This window comes from Fundulus heteroclitus, chromosome 24 (genome assembly GCF_011125445.2).
Source record: "Fundulus heteroclitus isolate FHET01 chromosome 24, MU-UCD_Fhet_4.1, whole genome shotgun sequence".
NCBI lineage: Eukaryota > Metazoa > Chordata > Actinopteri > Cyprinodontiformes > Fundulidae > Fundulus > Fundulus heteroclitus.
The window spans coordinates 7420734-7435950 of NC_046384.1; the positions used below are offsets into that span (position 1 = coordinate 7420734).

General features: G+C 42.4%; 1 long non-coding RNA gene across 2 annotated transcripts in view; it reads left to right on the plus strand.

The window, feature by feature from the left end:
- The window catches only part of LOC118557803, an 11989-nt gene extending 4708 nt beyond the window's left edge, over window positions 1–7281 (plus strand). The window contains exons 1-2 of one of the 2 annotated variants that reach the window (XR_004928022.1): window positions 2801–2852; window positions 7003–7281. This is a non-coding gene — a long non-coding RNA (uncharacterized LOC118557803). Of the gene's footprint in view, window positions 1–2800; window positions 2853–7002 lie in introns of those variants that run through there. The other variant, XR_004928023.1, reaches the window with a different exon arrangement.
- The last annotated feature ends 7936 nt before the right edge of the window (window positions 7282–15217 follow it).

The following is a 15217-nucleotide window of genomic DNA, read 5'->3' on the forward strand; positions in this document are numbered from 1 at the left end:
AATAAAATACCTAGTGGTATTTGTATTTCCTCACACACACACAGTCACACTTTTGAGCTCTTACTTTTAATCTAACACAGAGGACGCCGCCGTCCTTCACAGAATTTAACTAGTTAGTTTAAACTAGAGGAGTCTGTCCTCCTGCGGACTTTAACTGTTTAGATTTCCTTTTTTATCTGCTACCTGATAGTGCCTAGGATTGTCAGGGTTTTATCGTGTTTCTCAGAAATGTTCACTCATTTCTCTTTAACAAAGTTCTACTCATAATGGGGTACCGCGCACGTGACGTCACCGTCTCAAGAGCAACGCCCCTTTTGCCGCTTAGGTAGGGCACACAGATGAAGAACGCACGGAGTACCCAGCTATTACAAGCGCAACAGAACCAGCGATATGACCGACTTTGCAGCCATTAAACTTTCTCAAGACGGTGTCCCAGGCGCACGGTTTACTGGTCGCACTGTCGAAGAACACACTAACCTTCAGCTCAAACGATGGCTTGAGTGTCGAGGGCTTAAAAACACCGGAAAACGGCCGAGTTGATTGAACGGTAAGCTTTGTTTTTTTTTCCTGCGCGGCGATCATGGCTGCGTCGGACGTTTTTTTTTTTGTTCTAATCACCGTCCAGGAATCGGTATATGTTTAATGTTTGTCTCATTTGAAATGTTTTTGAGTAGGCTATCCTAGTAGCAGGGTATCATGTTAGCGCCTGCTACCATGATAGCCTATATGCGATCATGGTAGCAGGCTCTTCTTTATTAACATGTCGGTCACCAAAATACTCTTACCTTGACTTGATGTCGCTGGAATTGGGTCAGGATGTTCTTCGGTTGGGCCCTTTCCTCCGACAAAATGCTTGCTACATATGTAGGCTGACCGCACCGGTGTATCAAGCGCACACATTTCTCCTTAGCACTCTTGAATTTAGGGAAAGTAATGAAGAAAACATCCTTCACATGCGGCCGATCAGCGTACCTCGAGTCGCTGTTGCATGTTCCATAGCAACAATGTTTATAAACCATGGTCTTAGATTTGGAAAAAGCAGTCGTTTTAACGAGTAAAACCTAGGCTAACGCACGTCTCTTTTAAAGCAAAACAGCGGCGGGTTTCCGGAGTTTGCCCCACTGCGTACCACGTGATGTGACGTCATCGTGACGTTACGTTTCTAAAAATAGCTCGTTCGCGGTACCCCATTCATCCTCCCAACCAATCACAAACGCAGACCAAATAGCTCGTTCGCGGTACCCCATTCTCTGTGTCCCTGGAATTCTTCAATCTTCGGATCCCAGCCCGCAAAAGAGGAACCAGTCCCGGAAAGGGTCTTAGTGCTGTGGCCACAGACTTGCTGGAACCTCACTTACTTGCTGGGATCGTTAGGTATGTTGAAATCCGTCTCGAAGGACCATGTAATGTTAGGTTTAAACACCAAACATCTTATTCACCAACCTGCACAAAGAAGACACAGAGAATTAGTTCAGTTTTACTTGCAAGGAGAGTGCTCGGAGACTGCTCAGTTACAATCCTCCAACCCACTCTGAAGCAGTCTCCGCTCGCCAGGCTTTTTATTAAAAATTGGAACGCCCTAGTTACATAGGATTTCAACTGCTGGGGGAAGGGAACAAACCAGTTGAAATCTGTTAGGCAGGAGACCAATACACAACAACATCTTTCATGGCCATGGGAATATCTTCTTTATCTTCCACAGGCAGCTGCAAGATACAATTAAGCGCAACAGCAACTGCTCGCATGCTTGTGCTCTGACTCATCAGCATACAAGGCGAAATAACACTTCAGTAATAAGTATAATATAATGTTATAAATGGTCAAGAATGTTATAAGTAAAATATAATGTTGCATAGGCACTGAGTTATTATAAATGAAACATAATAAAAGTAGAATAACTATTTACAATAAATCCAACACTCGGCTTCCACTTCTCATGAGTCCTTCTGACCTGGGTCATATACGTTGACCATTGCTCAGGGTCCTCAGGAAACCTTGATAAACAAACACCATACTTGCGAGGGTTTGAACAAAAACCTGTAATACGTGATGGCATAGGCATAACTTGCAACAAACAAAACTGTGAAAACTTTAGCAACTGTCTGCTACGACGCTGCTTTTCTTGTGGTTAACGGCTCTGGAAGTGATTCTCGCGCTTACATCACTTCCGCCTCCTTCCTCAGTCGCTAAGCAGCGCTACGGACCTCTCTAATTTTCAAGAATGGCAGTGGTTAGTTGAGTATAACAATGTAATGAAGATACGCTTGTAAATATTAAATAGATTGGGGATAACTTTGATTCACCAAACATGGCAGACAAGTACAGTATAGTTTGATCAGCACTTTAAAGCTAAACAAGGTTGCTCTACAAAGAACTTAATTTATGGGGTTTTTTACCATTCATGTACGCTGAAGTTTTCTGTTTTATTCTGCATTATACATTGTATAAATAAAATGATGCAAACTAAATCATCCAACAATCCATTTTACTTGGCAGGTTGTGAGGAAACAGAACATGGAGAATGGTAAGGGGGTACATAATTTTGCAAGCAACTGTAAACAAACAATACAAAAGAAAAAGTAGTAGATAAATCAAATCATTAAATCTAACTAAATTACTTAAATATATCTTTATTAAAACGTCTCACTTCAGATTCAGGTCAAAACACTTTCTAATATGCATAATGTGTTTCAATGTTTCCTGCAGATGTTCAGCAGAAGCTGATCGTTAAAGAAGAAGCTTCTTTAGACCACAGACCTCCTGCCGACCTGCATGACCCAAAGCCCCCCCACATAAAGGAGGAACAGAAGGGAGTCTACATCAGTCTGGGAGAGCAGCTCAATGGGGAGGAGGTGATTAATGCCATCAGGTTTCCAGTCTCTGCTCCTCCATTAAAGAGTCTGGATGATGAACAGTCTCTGCTGCTCTCACAGGTTTATCCAGACCAAATTAAAGGCAGAGAGCTTCCAGAAGAGAATGATGAAGAGGAATCCATTAGGATACAAGATCATAGAAATGCTTCCATTTCTTTAGAGACTGAAGACGCTGAGAAGGATGAAGAGGACAGTGGTGTAGCGCACCCTCTCTCTGGGCTGAAACATTTGTCAGACTCTGGATATAAGAAATGTTCTGTAGGGAAGAAAAATGTGGAGTCACGAAGGAAAGTCCTGACAGGAATGAAGCTTAGCTGTGAAGACTGTGGCAAAACATTCATTGGAAAATATGCTTTAAACAAACACATGGGAATCCACACAGGAGAGAAACCTTTCTGTTGTGATCTCTGTGGAGAAAGATTCAGCCAAAAACAATCTTTAAACACACACATGAGAAGCCACACAGGACAGAAGCCTTTCTGTTGTGATCTTTGTGGACAAGGATTTAGCGATAGAGGAACTTTAAACAGACACATGAGAATCCATACAGGACAGAAGCCTTTCTGTTGTGATGTTTCTGGAAAAAGATTTAGCCGAAAACAATATTTAAACACACACATGAGAAACAATACAGTAGAAAAGCCTTTTTCCTGTGAGCTATGTGGAAAAAGATTTAGTCTAAAAGCACATCTAAACAGACACATGAGGAGCCATACAGGAGAGAAGCCTTTCTGTTGTAATCTATGTGGACAAAGTTTTAGCTTTAACTCGACTTTAAACACACACATGAGAATCCACACAGAAGAGAAGCCTTTCTGTTGTGATATATGTGGACAAAGATTTAGCTTTAGCTCAACTTTAAACACACACAGGAGAATCCATACAGGAGAGAAGCCTTTCCGTTGTGATATATGTGGACAAAGATTTAGCGATAGAAGAACTTTAAACAGACACATGAGAATCCATACAGGAGAGAAGCCTTTCTGTTGTGATCTATGTGGACAGAAATTTAGCCAAAAGTCAAATTTAAACAGACACATAAGATTCCACAAAGGACAGAAACCTTTCTGTTGTGATCTCTGTGGAGAAAGATTTAGCCAAAAACGATCTTTAAACACACACATGACAATCCATACAGGAGAGAAGCCTTTCTGTTGTGATCTATGTGGACAAGGATTGGGCGATAGAGGAACTTTAAACATACACATGAGAATCCATACAGGAGAGAAGCCTTTCTGTTGTGATCTATGTGGACAGAAATTTAGCCAAAAGTCAAATTTAAACAGACACATAAGATTCCACACAGGACAGAAACCTTTCTGTTGTGGTATCTGTGGAGAAAGATTTAGCCTAAAAGGAACTTTAAACAGACACATGAGAATCCATACAGGACAGAAACCTTTCTGTTGTGATCTATGTGGAAAAAGATTTAGCCAAAAAGAACATTTAAACATACACATGAGGATCCATACAGGAGAAAAGCCTTTCTGTTGTGATCTGTGTGGAAAAAGATTTAGCCGAAAAGCAACTTTAAACACACACATGAGGAGCCATACAGGAGAAAAGCCTTTCTATTGTGATCTCTGTGGAAAAAGATTTAGCCGAAAAGCAACTTTAAACACACACATGAGAATCCATACAGGATAGAATCCTTTCTGTGGTGATCTATGTGAACAAATATTTAGCCATCAAACAACTTTAAATACACACATGAGGATCCATAAAGGAGGGGAAATAGCTCTGATATGAAAAACTTACTCAAACTGCACAGCTGTGGTTTGCTGTGAGATGTTTGTGTGTTGTCATTAAAGGCAACCATATTCTCTTGACAAATTCAGCATTTTTCTAGTTGCTGTTTTTGAGCTTCATCTTTAAACATTTCAAGATATTTTTTATATTGCATTGCTTTTGTTCAGACTGAGCTGTAGCACAGGTGTGTTCTCAGTTTATGCCTGCTGCGCTAAACATTAGACCCACCCTCCAAGATAGTGAGATTTCTTTAAGGGTGTTTGTTGTTTTCCCACCTTAGGAAGGGTGTTCAACATATATGTTCAAGAGATGTATGAACTTTTGGTAGGAGAGGACATTTAGAAATGGGGTACCGCGCACGTGACGTCACCGTCTCAAGAGCAACGCCCCTTTTGCCGCTTAGGTAGGGCACACAGATAGAGAATGCACGGAGTACCCAGCTATTACAAGCGCAACAGAACCAGCGATATAACCGACTTTGCAGCCATTAAACATTCCCAAGACGGTGTCCCAGGCGCACGGTTTACTGGTCGCACTGTCGAAGAACACACCAACCTTCAGCTCAAACGATGGCTTGAGGGTCGAGGGCTTAAAAAGACCAGAAACGGGCCGAGTTGATAGAACGGTAAGCTTTGTTTTGTTTGTTCCTGCGCGGCGGTCATATCAGGTGTGGGGGATGCGCGGCGGTCATGCCGTATTCGGCCGGTTTTTTTTTGTAATCACTGTCCAGGAATCGGTATATGTTTAATGTTTGTCTCATTTGAAATGTTTTTGAGTAAGCTATCCTGGTAGCAGGGTATCATGTTAGCGCCTGCTACCATGATAGCCTATATGCGATCATGGTAGCAGGCGCTTCATTATTAACATGTCGGTCACCAAAAAACTCTTACCTTGACTTGATGTCGCTGGAATTGGGTCAGGATGTTCTTCGGTTGTGCCCTTTCCTCCGACAAAATGCTTGCTACATATGTAGGCCGACCGCACCGGTGTACCCAGAGCACACATTTCTCCTTGGCAGTCTTGAAGAAAACATCCTTCATATACGGCCGATCAGCGTACCTCCAGTCACTGTTGCACGTTCCATAGCAACAATGTTTAAAAACCATGGTCTTAGATTTGGAAAAAGCAGTCGTTTACCGAGTAAAACCTAGGCTAACGCACGTCTCTTTTAAAGCAAAACAGCGGCGGGTTTCCGGAGTTTGCCCCACTGCGTACCACGTGATGTGACGTCATCATGACGTTACGTTTCTAAAAATAGCTCGTTCGCGGTACCCCATTCATCTTCCCAACCAATCACAAACGCAGACCAAGGAACGCTCCGTCACCAAGCTCTGCCTTCAACGAGTTCAGAGAGCATGTGTTGTTCTGTCTTTTATTGCTTGAAAGATTCTTCAAAACATTCAAAATTTGAAAAAGAAAATTTGCTCTGGGAGATGAAGTCCTGGTTTGTGTTCATCTGTCACATGAAATCCCAGTACAAAAGTTTATAGTTTTAACATGAACAAGTGAGGAAAAAGTTCAATGCAAAAACTTTTGCAAGGACCTGTATTTCCAAAGGACCTCATTTTCCAAACAGGCCTCTACGAGACACATTTTATAGATAAAGAAGCCATTGTTGTGTACTACCCTTAAATAGGTTAGATGAAACAACCAAATAAAACCTTTAATACATGAAATAGAAATATATGGTCTTTTGTGGCAAGAAAAATCTGAAAGGTGTCTACAGAGACCCCCTGGATGGAAACAGGGGTCACAGCTGTTCCAGGTGAAAACAGCAAATTAGGCAGCATTAAGTCAGACCGGGCCTTTAAACATGGCGTGGTTCTTTGCTTAGACACAGCTGAGATCAGAACCATCAGGATCTTCCTGCTGATGTTTGATGGTCACAAACATCGTAAAAGGCTCCTGAATGTTTTCCTACATTTTTAGTCTGAGGTCAAAGGTTAAGATCTGCTGCTGAGTTCATCTCTGGTGTAAAACACTTTCAACGGGTGTGTGTGTACTTGTGGGTGAGTTGGCATTTTACCAGTAAAGTGAGTCCCGTTTTCTGTTTCTCACTTTTTTTGGCCTAGGGATTAAGGGTTAGGTCATAATGAATGGAAGTTAGAGTGTTGTTTCAGATTTTCGTGTGTGTGTGTGTGTGTGTGTTTGTGTGTTTGTGTGGGCTGGCTTGTCTAGCTAGAGTGTTTTGGGCCCACTCTTGACAACCTACATTGTGGGGACCCTGAGGTCCACGGTCTGAATTAATTTATCACTCTGTGTGTGTGTGAGGGGGGATTGTTACTCTCAGGACCCCGAGACTCTGATTGTTTTTACCTTCAGTCGTATTCAAAGAGCCCTACTGATGCTCTCCTGTGTTCCTCTTTCTTGGTTCCCAAAGCCAGCAGAACAAGCTGTGCAGCATTCCAGTCCTCGGGTCAGAACCAGCCTCTCCATGGGTTGTTGGTGATAAAGCACAGCGCTGCAGCAGGATGCGATGGAGGATGAGAGCGGCTCTGAGCTGCAGCGCCTTTAGTCGTGTGACGTTCTGTTTGTGTTGCTGCAGCTTTCTGAATGTACCGTGTTTGTTCTGCTTCTTCTTCTTCATGTGTATTTATGGCCTCAGTGAGATGTATTTATGTACACCAGAATATGATCTAATAAAATAACGGAAAACTAACTGCATGTCTTTTAATTTCATTATTATTGTTATTATTATTATTATTATTATTATTATTATTATTATTATTATTATTATTATTATTATTGTTGTTGTTATTATTTTATTTATTTATTATTATTTTAGTTTAAAACAAATGCTTTTAATATTTTTTTTGCTTTCAGGACTTCATTTTATATTTGCATTAAGTTGATGCAAATGTATTAAAAACTGGACCTGTTGTATATTTCAATGCAGGGTTTCAATAGTGAGTGATGTGAGATGATTTCCTGCTTATGTGCTAAAAAGATTAAATATTTCCCTATTTGTGAAACCTAAAGCAAAGTAAAACTTTAAAAGATACACAACACTGATTGGTTCGAAAGACCATGGTGTGATTCTGGTGTCACTGGGGCCCCGTTTCAGAAAGCTGGGTTGGTGGATATCCAGAGTAATTTCTAGGAAATTTCCTGCATACCCTCTGTCTTTCATTTCAGAAAGCTTGGAAGCCTTTACTCTGAGTCAAATAATGACAACAAATTACTCTGTGAGTAGACAGAGCTACTGACATCAGTTTTGCTGGGTGACATCACAATATCTTTGGAGCTAACACCAATACTGATTTAAACTTAAAATTTAAAACACTTACTAAATGTGAGGAAGGCACAGAAGCAGGATTTCAACATATGTGCCATCAATTGTCAAAATGATGACCTGGGGCCTCATTTATGAAACATTGTATAGAATCCATACAAAAGTGTACATATGCCAAACACTGAGAAGGGCATAAAACTGTACCTGAACATTTGTTTTCCAGGTTCTGCCTCATGGTCTTTCTTTTATCCATCCATAAAAAGTCAATGCAAAGCCCCTAATGAATGTTATGACTAACCAGCTGTTATTTTATGTTTAACGGTGACAACCATGGACAAAAAGCTAAAAAACTGTGAAAGATTTTCACAGAAAGGCATTTATAAAATATATAAATCAGAGGTAAACGTACACAAGTTTAAAGCAAGTTTGATGGTCTCAGAAATTATCCCTTTAAATTTTTTGAATGTTTTTTTTGTCCTGTCTGTCTCTTTGTATCCCTGAGAGTGTACCCCACCTCTCACCCATTGAATGCTAGAGATTTGCACCAGCACCCCTTGAGACCCCACCAGGGACAAGCGTGACGGAAAATGGATGGATGGGAAGTTCTTTGCATGAAAAGAGCTTGTTAAAAAGTAAATGACTGCTTTTCTCCAGACGACATCGTCATGGAGCCGTGGACCATGTTGAAATTCCTCTTGTTTTATAGGAGGTTGTGTGTCCAGATCATCATTCTGAGGAGGGAGGGAAACCAGGAACAATGAAAATTTCACTCCTGATCTGCCCATTCTTTTTTCATGATGAATGCTGAATGTACATACTATAACAGCCACTTGTATGAACAATCTTATAGTGTGATGGCTTATATTATCAGAACTTTAACTTAATAATATCCTTCAGGGTAAATATGATAAAAGAATTATTAGGTTAGAGTATTTTCCTCGGTAGGTCAGCAGGCAGAGAATGTCGCCGGCAGTTTCAATGATCCAGAGTTTAAATTCTTATGTAGTACACCCAGTCTTTATGTTTCTGATCTTGTGACTAAAGTTGTTACGGTTTCATGGTGTACCGATGGTGTACTGTACCCACAGCTTTCTTTAAAAAAGTTTTACCTGTCATAGCGGCTGATTTGACTCGGATAATAAACACGTCCCTTCTGTCAGGTATTTTCCCCCAGTCTCTAAAAACAGCAATTATCAAACCACTGCTGAAAAAGAACAATTTAGACAAACTTCTACTCCAGAGCTACAGGCCCATCTCAAACCTCCCCTTTATCAGTAAGATTATTGAAAAAGCTGTGTTTCAACAATTAAACACCTTCTTAACAACGACCAGCCGCTTTGACGTTTTCCAGTCTGACTTCCGTGCTCACCACAGTACAGAGACCACCCTTATCAAGGTGTTTAATGATAAATACAGACTGTGGAAGAACCACAGTGCTGGTTCTATTGGACCTCAGTGCAGCATTTGATACTGTCGATCACTCCATTCTGTTAGAGCGCCTGGAGAACTGGGTCGGCCTCTCTGGTACAGCTCTCAACTGGTTTAAATCCTACTTAAAGGACAGGGACTTTTTGTATCAGTACAGTAAAGAATTGAAGGCCGTGTTTTCTTGAATGCATTCCACACATCTCTTACATCAGAGATGTATTTTTGTCATCTCTTACATCAGAGATGACAAAAATTACATGTGGGGTTCCCCAAGGGTCTATCCTGGGTCCCCTCCTCTTCAATATCTACATGCTCCCTCTAGCTCAGATAATAAAAAAACAACAACATCAGCTACCATAACTATGCAGACGACACACAGCTCTACATCACCATGTCACCAGGTGACTATGAACCAGTTCAGGCACTGAGTAAATGCCTAGAAGAAATCAATACGTGGATGTGCCAAACTTTTCTTCAATTGAATAAAAACAAAACAGAAGTAATAATATTTGGACCAATAGAGGAGAGATCAAAAGTTAGCACACAGCTTCAGTCGCTTTAGCTAAAAACCACTAATCAGGCCCGAAATCTGGGTGTAGTGATGGACTCAGACCTGAACCTCCAAAAGCATCTAAAGACAGACGGCTTTCTATCACCTGAAGAACATTTCCAGGATTAAAGGACTGATGTCTCAGCAGGATCTGGAAAAACTAATCCATGCGTTTATCTTTAGTCAAATTGATTACTTCAACAGTGTTTTCACAGGTCTGCCTAAAAAGTGGATCAGACAGCTGCAGCTGATCCAGAACCCTGCTGCCCGCGTCCTCACTAAGACTAAGAAAGTAGAGCACATCACCCCAGTTCTAAAATCATTACACTGGCTCCCTGTATCTCAGAGAATAGACTTTAAAATACTTCTGTTAGTCTATAAATCCCTGAATGGCTTAGCTCCTAAATACATCACAGACTTGTTATCAGTGTATCAACCATCCAGACCACTCAGGTCTTCTGGCTGCAGCCTGCTCTGTAGAACCAGAACCAGAACCAAACATGGAGAAGCAGCATTTAGTTCCTATGCTCCACTGATCTGGAACAAACTTCCTGAAAACTGTAAAAGTGTGGAAAGCCTGATTTAATTTAAATCAAGATTAAAAGCACATTTGGAGGGGGGGTTCATCATTGCTGGGGATTTTAACCAGGCAAATATGAAAACTGTTCTCCCTCATTTTTACCAACATGTGGATTTTGCAACTCGGGGAGAAAGCACTCTAGACTTAGTTTACACAAACATAAAAGGAGCATTCAGAGCAGTCCCCCGCCCCCACCTGGGCTCTTCAGACCATCTCTCCGTGATGCTAACTCCTGCATACAGGCCCCTGCTGATCAGAGCTAAACCTACAGTGAGGCAGATGAGGGTGTGGACTGAGGGAGCCATGGAGGCGCTCCAGGACTGTTTTGAGTGCTCTGACTGGGACATGTTCTGCAACTTATGAGGACAAGATCGACATTGATGAGTACGCCATGACTGTGTCAGCCTACATCAACAAATGCATCGAGGACGTCAGCACCACCAAGACCATCATCACCCGAGCCAACCAGCGACCCTGGATTACTGTGGAGGTCCGTCAAGTGCTAAAAGCACGGAACTCAGCCTTCAAGTCTGGTGACAAGGAGGCACTGAGGACAGCGAGAGCCAACCTGAACCGTGCCATCAGGCTAGCGAAGCGGAACCACAGTCAGAAAATCCAGGAGCTTTTCCACGACGCCGGCAACACCAGGAGCATGTGGAAAGGCATCCGGGCGATCACTGAATACAACACGCCCTCCCCCCCGGTGGGTGAAGTTGATGCTGACTTCCTCAATTGACTAAATAACTTCTTTGGGAGGTTCGAGGCACTAAACAGCACTCCAGCAGTGAAAGCTGTTCCACATCAGGAAGAGGAGGTCCTCTGCCTTGACACGGCCGACGTGTGGAAGACTCTGAGGAGAGTCAACCCGCGGAAGGCCCCAGGTCCCGACAACATACCTGGGCGAGTGCTCAAGGAGTGTGCAGGTCAGCTGGCTGGTGTCCTCACAGACATTTTTAACACCTCGCTGGACCAAGCCATAGTGCCAGCATGCTTCAAGTCTGCCTCCATCATTCCGGTGCCGAAGAAACCTCAAGTCACCTGTTTCAACGACTACCGGCCTGTTGCACTGACTCCCATCATGATGAAGTGCTTTGAAAGGCTGGTAAAGGAACACATCGTCTCCAGTCTCCCCCAACACTCGACCCGTTCCAGTTTGCCTACCTGCGGAACCGCTCCACTGAGGATGCCATCTCCTCTGCTCTTTACCTGAGCTTGGTACACCTGGAGGAGAAGAACACCTACGTGCGGATGCTGTTCCTGGACTTCAGCTCGGCGTTTAACATCATCATCCCACAGCATCTGGTGGGAAAACTGGAACATCTGGGCTTCAGCACACCCCTTCGCAACTGGCTGCTAGACTTTCTCACCAACAGACCTCAGTCAGTCCGGGTCGGACAGAACACCTCTGATGTCATCACCCTCAGGACTACAGAGAGGAGGTGGAGCAACTGGTGGGTTGGTGCAGAGACAACAGCCTGATCCTGAACGTAGAGAAGACGAAAGAGATCATCGTCGACTTCAGGAAGAACCGGCCTCGCCACGCTCCACTGCTCATCAACAGCTCAGCTGTGGAGGTGGTCAGCAGCACCAAGTTCCTCGGGGTTCACATCACGGACAACCTCAGCTGGTCTGTGAACACCACGTCACTGGTGAAGAGGGCACAAAAACGCTTGTACTTCCTGCGGAGGATGAGGAGAGCCCACCTGCCCCTGCCCATCTTCACGACATTCTACAGAAGCACCATAGGGAGCATTCTGACCACCTGTTCTCTGTGTGGTGTGGAGGTTGCAGTGCCTCCGACTGGAAGAACGTGAGGAGAGTGGTGTGGACAGCAGAATGGATCATCGGGGCTCCTCTTCCCTCTGTTGAACTGCTGTTGAACGGCTAAACTACAACCCATAAACTCTGCGCAACATTTGCATATTTGCACATTGTGCATCATTGCATATCCATACAGCACTATAAATGCTACCGAATTCTTAGTCCTTATATGCATTCTTGCAGAAATGCCATTGCACAATCCAATTCTGTACATAAAATAGTTTGTATACTGTGACCTTCTCCTGCACTGTTTACATTTCAATTGTTTTTATATTGTATTTTAAATCTATTGCTTACTTTTAGATATCTGCCGCACCAAAAACTGTATTTTAACTATTTACTGCAATTTACAAAGCAGTATGCAACGAAATTTCGTTCTGTATGCAATGACAAATAAAGTTGTCTAAGTCTAAGCCTTTTGTTTTGGACTGCCTTTGACTGTTCTAGTAAACAGTTCTACTGAAACATCATTAGTTCAACATTTTTAGTCCAACTGTTTTTAATGTTCTATTTTGTTTCTACATTTTATTCCTACTTGCTTTTATTCTGTTTTATTTTCCTATATTTTAATTATGTAAAGCACTTTGCATTGTTTTTGTACTGAATTGTGCTATACCAATAAATTTGCCTTGCCTTGATGTCGATGACTGTACAGAGTGATAGTCAACGTTCTGAAAGGCCTGAGTTCAAATCCTAAGTCTTGTGAGGTTTTAACACCAGTGAGGAAAAAAGAATAAATGTGCTAGGAGAACTGCACAGCCCCTGAAAGGTCTCATGGTATGCTGGTGTTATTGATGTTACAGAGACTGATATTCAAAGTTCTTAGGTCCTGAGTTCAAATCCTGCTCTAATTCTTATGAAGTTTTGTTATGAGAATGACGGGGGGGTTAAAAATAAAGGTGCTAGGAGAACAGGTGAATGGGTCAGTCGTCTCATGGTGTAGTGGTGCTGGTGTTGGTGGTAATGAGAAGGCTATTCAAGGTCCTAAGTTCAAATTCTGCTTGTTCTTAATAAGTTTTATCAGAATGATGAGGGAAAATTAAAAAATAAAGTTGCTAGGAGAACAGGTGAGAGACTGAGTGGGCTCATAGTGTAGTGGTGAAGATGTTGGTAGTGAGAAGAGCATTCAAGGTTCTGAGTTCAAATCCTCTTTATTCTTACAAGGTTTTGTTATCAGAATGATGAGGAAAATTTAAAAAAATAAAGGCGCTAGGAGAACAGGTAAGAAAGCGAATGTTCTCATGGTATAGGTATTGAGAAAGTTAATCACAGTTCTGAGGTCCTCAGTTCAAATCCTCCTTATTCTTACAAAGTTTTGTTATCAGAATGGTGGGGAAGAAAAATAAATGCGCTATGAGAACAGGTTAGAGAGGGAATGGTCTCATAGTACAGTGGTGTAGTTCTTGGTACTGAGAAGACTGTTCAAGATTATGAAATTATGAGGTTATGAGTTCAAAATCTGCTCTAATTCTTATAAAGTTTTGTTATCAGAATGATGGGGGAAAATTATAAAAATAAAGGCGCTAGGAGAATAGGTGAGACAGCACATGGTCTTATGGTGTAGTGGTGATGTCGTTGGTGGTACTGAGAAAGGCATTTAAGGTTCTGAGTTCAAATCTTGCTTATTCTTGCAAAGTTTTGTTATTAGAACAATGGAGGAAAAATAAATGCGCTATGAGAGCAGGTTCGAGAGGGAACGGCCTCATAGTACAGTGGTATAGTTGTTGGTACTGAGAAGGCTGTTCAAGGTTATGAGGTTATGAGTTCAAAACCTGCTCTAATTCTTATAAAGTTTTGTTATCAGAATGATGGGGGGAAAATTATAAAGATAAAGGTGCTAGAAGAACAGGTGAATGAGTCAGTGGTTCCATGGTGTAGTGGTGATGTTGTTGTTGGTGGTACTGAGAATGGCATTCAAGGTTCTGAGTTCAAATCCTGCTTATTCTTACAAAGTTTTGTTATCAGAATGGTGGGGAAGAAAAATAAATGCGCTATGAGAGCAGGTTAGACAGGGAACGGTCTCATAGTACAGTGGTGTAGTTGTTGGTACTGAGAAGGCTGTTCAAGGTTAAGAGGTTATGAGTTCGTGTCCCACAGGAGGTAGTCATGGTGTTGTTATCAGAAAGGTGGATAAATGTGCTATGAGAACAGGTTAGAGAGTGAGTGGTGTAATGGCATTGTTGATAGTATAGTCTGATGTTCAAGTCCTGCTAATAGTTACAAGGTGTTACCATGATGGTGGTTAAAATAAATATGCAACTAGAACAGGTTAGAGAGGGTGTGCAAAGAGAACAGACAAGGAAGGGTGTGGTTGGTTGGTGGTAGTTAGATTGATATTCAAAGAGTGTAGTGGGTTAATTCATCAGTGGAGCTGGAGCAAAGAACAGGTTAAAGAGGGTGTGTGAGGAGAACAGGCTAGAAAGGGTGTGGTTGGTGGTACTGAGAAGGATATTCAAAGAGTGTAGTGGGTTAGTTTGTCAGTGGTGCTGTACCTGGTTCAGAGCCTGGATCAAACCTCTCTCTGAGGTGGGTTGGGGAGGGGGCTGTGTCTGAAATAAACGTCCAGAGGTTGGGTGAGTGAACAGCTCCCCCAACCCACCTCAGAGAGAGGCTTGATCCAGGCTCAGAAGACAGGCCAGCATGCTCAGGGTAGTGGTTATGGTGCAGAGCAGGATGTGCAACAGAGGTGGTTATGGTACTGTAGAGTAGGATACAGTAGAGGAGGTGGTTATGGTGCAGAGTAGGATACAGCAGAGGTGGTTATGGTGCTGCAGAGTAGGATACAGAGGAGGTGGTTATGGTACTGCAGAGTAGGATACAGCAGAGGTGGTTATGGTGCTGCAGAGTAGGATACAGAGGAGGTGGTTATGGTACTGCAGAGTAGGATACAGAGGAGGTGGTTATGGTACTGCAGAGTAGGATACAGAGGAGGTGGTTATGATACAGTGGAGGTGGTGGTTATGGTGCAGAGCAGGATGTGCAAC